Source organism: Terrapene carolina, unplaced genomic scaffold, assembly GCF_002925995.2.
Source record: "Terrapene carolina triunguis isolate 2854851 unplaced genomic scaffold, T_m_triunguis-2.0 Scaffold62, whole genome shotgun sequence".
In the NCBI taxonomy this organism is placed as follows: Eukaryota; Metazoa; Chordata; order Testudines; family Emydidae; genus Terrapene; species Terrapene triunguis.
Window position 1 is genome coordinate 59,721,003 of NW_020664413.1, and position 6,000 is coordinate 59,727,002.

Here is a 6,000-nt window from a genome sequence, read left to right on the forward strand (position 1 = left end):
ATTTATAAACTATGAACGGAGTTGTCAGATTATATCTCTACTCATGTTGAGTTGGTCTTTGCTCTGTGACTTATATGGATTACTTACAGTAAGAGACTGCTCTTTGGGTCCATTCCTAAGCACCTTGTATATAACAGCAGCATTGGTAGCACTGACTATTATTAAGGTTGCCCAAGAGTTCCCATTATAAGACCCTGTTTTCAGTTGCTTATAACTTTGCTAAACTTTAACCCTTTGGGCTGACATTTTCTGCGCTGCACATCTTCCCCAGGCTGAACTTGCTCCTCCTCCATAAGGCTACAAGGGCAAAGTCAAACTTTCCCTGTAGTGACTGCTCTGGTCCAGGGTGGAGCTGGCACTAGAACTTGACAGCAATGAGCTTGTCTCTCCTGTGCGCTCAGTGATCCCCTACTGGCAGTCAGCTAGCACAGAGGAGAAAGCTGTCTCATTTGAATACAGTGGTAACAAAAACTGGACTGTGGAGGAGGGAAGAGTAGATTGGGACAAGGTGTCTAGTGAAACTGGAAGTGGAGCAGGGGAAAAAGAAACTGTGCCTGGAACCTGGGGTGAGGGGCAGAATTGGGACTGGCTAGGCAAAGAGGTGGGACTGGAAGTCAGGGAGGAAAATGGAGGCTAGAACTGGTTGCTGGGGGGTAGGAGGCAAGAGTCCTGTGGAAAAAATAGTATATGATCATGTATTTAAAGACTGACTCATAATGCAAATGCATAAAAGGGCTGAATTAAGGGTTCAGAAGCAACCTTAATTCTGGCAAAAAGAACAGGAGTACTTGTGGCACCTTAGAGACTAACAAATTTATTAGAGCATAAGCTTTTGTGGGCTACAGCCCACTTCTTCGGATGCATATAGAGTGGAACATATATTGAGGAGATATATATACACTACAATACCCACCTGCTGAAGTGAAAAAACAGATTGACAGAGCCAGACGAGTACCCAGAAGTCACCTCCTACAAGACAGGCCCAACAAAGAAAATAACAGAACACCACTAGCTGTCACCTTCAGCCCCCAACTAAAACCTCTCCAGCGCATCATCAGAGATCTACAACCTATCCTGAAAGATGATCCTTTACTCTCACAGATCTTGGGAGACAGACCTGTCCTCGCTTACAGACAACCCCCCAACCTAAAGCAAATACTCACCAGCAACCACACATCACTGAACAAAAACACTGACCCAGGAACCTATCCTTGTAACAAAGCCCGATGCCAACTCTATCCACATATCTATTCAAGTGACATCATCATAGGACCTAATCACATCAGCCATACCATCAGGGGCTCGTTCACCTGCACATCTACCAATGTGATATATGCCATCATGTGCCAGCAATGCCCCTCCGCCATGTACATTGGCCAAACCGGACAGTCTCTACGCAAAAGAATTAATGGACACAAATCTGACATCAGGAATCATAATACTCAAAAACCAGTGGGAGAACACTTTAACCTGTCTGGCCATTCAATGACAGACCTGCGGGTGGCTATCTTACAACAGAAAAACTTCAAAAACAGACTCCAACGAGAGACTGCTGAGCTGGAATTGATATGCAAACTAGATACAATCAACTCAGGATTGAATAAGGACTGGGAATGGCTGAGCCATTACAAACATAGAATACTTACAAGGGGAGATAGATTCACACACTTCTTATCAAACTGTCTGTACTGAGCTATCTTGATTATCACTTCAAAAGCTTTTTTCTCTTACTTAATTGGCCTCTCAGAGTTGGTAAGACAACTCCCACCTGTTCATGCTCTCTGTATGTGTGTGTATATATATCTCCTCGTCCTCAATATATGTTCCACTCTATATACATCCGAAGAAGTGGGCTGTAGCCCACGAAAGCTTATGCTCTAATAAATTTGTTAGTCTCTAAGGTGCCACAAGTACTCCTGTTCTTTTTGCGGATACAGACTAACATGGCTGCTACTCTGAAACCTTAATTCTGGCATTTTCCAACTTTTGCAATCTCAGTAATGTTATTTTCACATGTTTTTTTGTGTGTAATATATATTTATAGGGCCAGATGTAATGGACACAGAATGCCTTGGGCCTTGCATGATAAGGCTTAATAGAATGTTATTAATTTCAGATTTTAAGCAGTTTTAAATTATTATTTAATTCTTCCCAGCTCATTTTTACAGCATTATTTTATCTGACCTATGAATCTAGCCACTTCCTGTCAGTGAGAGACAAAAACCGGTTACCTACCTTTCATAACTGTTGTTCTTCAAGATGTGTTGCTCATGTCCATTCCAAGTAGGTGTATGCATGCGCATGCATGATTGTTGGAAGGTTTTTCCCCTAGTAGTACCCTTCAGGTTGGCTGTGGAGCCCCCTGGAATGGTGCCCTTATGGCGGTGAATATAGGTCCCTGCTGACCCGCCGCCTCTTCAATTCCTTCTTGCTGGATACTCTGACAGATGGGAGGTGGGTGGGTCTCGGAATGGACATGAACAACACATCTCGAAGAACAACAGTTACGAAAGGTAGGTAACCATTTTTTTTTCTTCTTCAAGTGATTGCTCATGTCAATTTCAAGTAGGTGACTCCCAAGCAGTCCCCTGGAGGAGGGGTCGGAGTTCACTGAGCTGCCGACTGTAGCACGGCTCTACCAAACGCGGCATTGTCTCTTGCCTGCTGAGTGATGGCGTAGTGTGACGTAAAGGTGTGAATAGACGACCACGTCGCCGCCCGGCAGATGTCATGAATGGGAACCTGTGCCAGGACTGCTGCAGATGAAGCCTGCACTCTTGTGGAGTGCGTTGTCAACACTGGGGCCGGAATCTTTGCTAGGTTACAGCATGTTCTGATGCAGGCCGTGATCCAAGAAGAGATTCTCTGAGACGAAATAGGGAGATCTTTCATTCTTTCTGCAATAGCGATGAAGAACTGCATCAACTTCCTAAATGGCTTTGTTCACTTGATGTAAAAAGCTAATGCCCGTCTGACATGCAGGGAATGGAGCATGCGTTCCCTGTCATTGGCATGTGGCTTAGGATAGAACACTGGCAGAAATGTGTGTGATTTGTGTGAAATGGCGAATCTACCTTCAGGGGGAAACCTGGGTGCGGTCACAATTGTACCTTGTCCTTATAAAACATGGTATAAGGGGGCTCCGACGTCAAAGCCTTGAACTCAGACCCCCTTCTGGCTGATGTTATAGCCACTAGGAACGCCATTTTCCAAGACAGGTGGAACAGTGAGCTCATTGCTAGGGGCTCAAAGGGAGGGCCCAGGAGCCTTGAGAGCACCAGGTTAAGCTCCCATGGAGGGATTGGTTGTTTTACTTGGGGGTACAGTTTGTCCGGCCCCTTGAGGAAATAGCCAACCACAGGGTTAGCAAACACTGAGCGTCCTGTTGAGCCAGGATGGAAAGCCGAAATTGCCACCAGGTGCACCTTTACTGATGAAACTGCCAGCCCCGGTTGCTTCAGGTGAAGCAAGTAGCCCAGGATAAAGGGAATCGAGGACTGCAACGGAGGAGTACCTTTCTGGAGGGACCAAATGGAAAATCTCTTCCACTTTGCCAGATAAGTGGCACGAGTGGAAGGCTTCCTGCTGCCAAGGAGAACCTCCCTAACCGAGTCTGAGAAGGTAAGTTCTAGAGGATTCAGCCATGGAGTTTCCATGCTATGAGATGGAGAGATTCTGGGTTAGGGTGCTGGAAGTGGCCATGGTCCTGTGTGATCAAGTCCAGAACCAAGGGCAAAGTAATGGGCATATTCACTGACAGGTCCAGCAACGTGGTGAACCAGTGCTGACATGGCCACGCTGGTGCTATTAAACTCAACAACGCTTTCTCTCACTGGACATTGAGGAGGACCTTGTGGATGAGTGGGAAGGGTGGGAATGCATACAGCAGGCACCCTTTTCAGGACAGGAAGAGGGCATCCGCGAGCAAGCCCGGGCTGTGGTTCAGGAAGGAGCAGAACTGTTGACACTTCCTGTTGCAGCGTGTCGCAAACAAGTCTATCTGGGGAGATCCCCACTTTTGGAAGATGTTGATGGCGACATCCGGGTGCAGGGACCAGTTGTGGCTGTGAAACGACCTGCTGAGGCGATCGGCCAGTTCATTCTGCGAACAGGGAAGGTACGAGGCCTCCAATTGTATCAAGTGGGCGATGCAGAAGTCCCACAGCTTGAGGGCTTCCTGGCACGGGGAGAGGAGCGAGCACCACCCTGTCTGTTTATATAAAACATTGCTGTGGTATTGTCTGTCAGTACTGATACACATCTTCCCTGTAGATGGGTTTGAAATGTCTGGCAAGTGAGACGAACCACCCACAGCTCCCTGACATTGATGTGCAGCAAAAGTTCTGCCTGGGATCAAGAGGCCTTGTGTCTTGAGTTCGTTCAGGTGCACCCCCCATTTCATCACCGCCGCATCTGTGACTAGAGACAGCGACGGCTGAAGTATGGAGAAGGGCACTCCCACACACATTGCTTGCGGGTTGAGCCACCATCGGAGGGATTTGAGAACCTGAGGAGTAAGAGTGACCAGTCTGTCTATGCGATCTCTGTTTGGCCTGTAAACTTGGGCTAACCACATCTGAAGCAGGTGTAGCTGCAACCTGGCATGGTGTACCACATACACACGCAGGCAGCCATATGCCAAAGCAACTTCAGACAAGTTTGCGCCATTGTAGTGGGGAATCTCTTGAGATCCTCTATGACTGCGCTTATGGTGAGGAAACGAGCTTCTAGGAGAAAAGTCCTGGCCTGGGTGGAGTCCAGGAGGGCCCGATGAACTCTATCCTCTGCATAGGGGTTATAGTTGACTTTTTTTCTACATTTAGAATGAGACCGAGCCTGAGGAATGTCATGTGCACCAGGCTCACATGGTCCTCCACTTGGGCCCAAGATTGACCCTTGATCAGCCAGTCGTCCAGATATGGGAACACTTGCACCTGCTGCTTTCACAGAAAGGCCGCCTCAATCGCCATGCACTTTGTGAACACCCGAGGGGCTGCCGAGAGGCTGAAGGGGAGGACCATGAACTGATAGTGGGTGTTGTTGACAACAAATCGAAGGAAATGTCTGTGGGACGGGACTATGGACACACGTCCTTCAGGTCGTGGGCGGCACACCAGTCTCCTGCATCCAGAGAGGGAATGATGGAAGCCAATGAGACCGTGCAGAACTTCAGCTTCTTCATGAATCTGTTGAGGTTTTGCAGGTCCCCTTGGCCTTGGGGATTAGGAAATAACGGGCATAGAATCCCCTGCCCCTGAACTCCATAGGTACCTCTTCTACTACCCCGAGTTGTAGGAGCATTTGCACTCCTGCACTAGAAGTTGCTCATGAGAAGGGACCCTGAAGAGGGACGGGGAAGGTGGGTGGGAAGGTACAGAATTGGAGAGAATATTCCAATTCTACCATGCTCAAGACCCAGCGATCTGATGTTGTTTGAGCCCAAGCATGGTAGAAATGGGATAGATGGTTCACAAAAGAAGAAGGATCCGGGATATGGACTGATGGGTCAGCCCCGGGTGCACCTTCAAAAGTTTTTCTTGGGAGCCAGTGACTGTCTCGCCAAGCCTTGGCCCTGGGTAGAGGAGGACTGCAGAGGCCTTCTCCTATTACTCCTACCCCGTCTCCTGTTTATAGTCTTGCCGCAGCTGAGAGGGGTAGAAGTGAGGCGGGGGCTGAGGCTTAAAATGCTTTCTTTGCGGGGCCAGCGTATGAAGCCCCCAGGACTTTAAGGTTGCTCTAGAGTCTTTGAGATTATGGAGCCTAGAGTCCATCTGCTCAGCGAAGAGACCTGCACCATCGAAGGACAGGTCCTGTTGTTATACCAATAGAATAAAAACCAGCAGGATCTTATTAAGAGGGATAAGGCAAAGATGCCATATTTATTGTAAATATACTGATAAAGCAAAAGATAAAAGTAAACAACGTTGTTTGCCTACTTATTTCTTATATATATACACACACACACACACACACACACACACACACACACACACACACACA

The 6,000-nt window shown here is 47.7% G+C and overlaps 1 protein-coding gene across 1 annotated transcript in view; it reads right to left on the reverse strand.

The window, feature by feature from the left end:
• DYTN (dystrotelin) overlaps positions 1-6,000 on the reverse strand; it is a 52,132-nt gene that overhangs the window by 629 nt on the left and 45,503 nt on the right. The gene's annotated exons all lie outside the window — the stretch shown is intronic.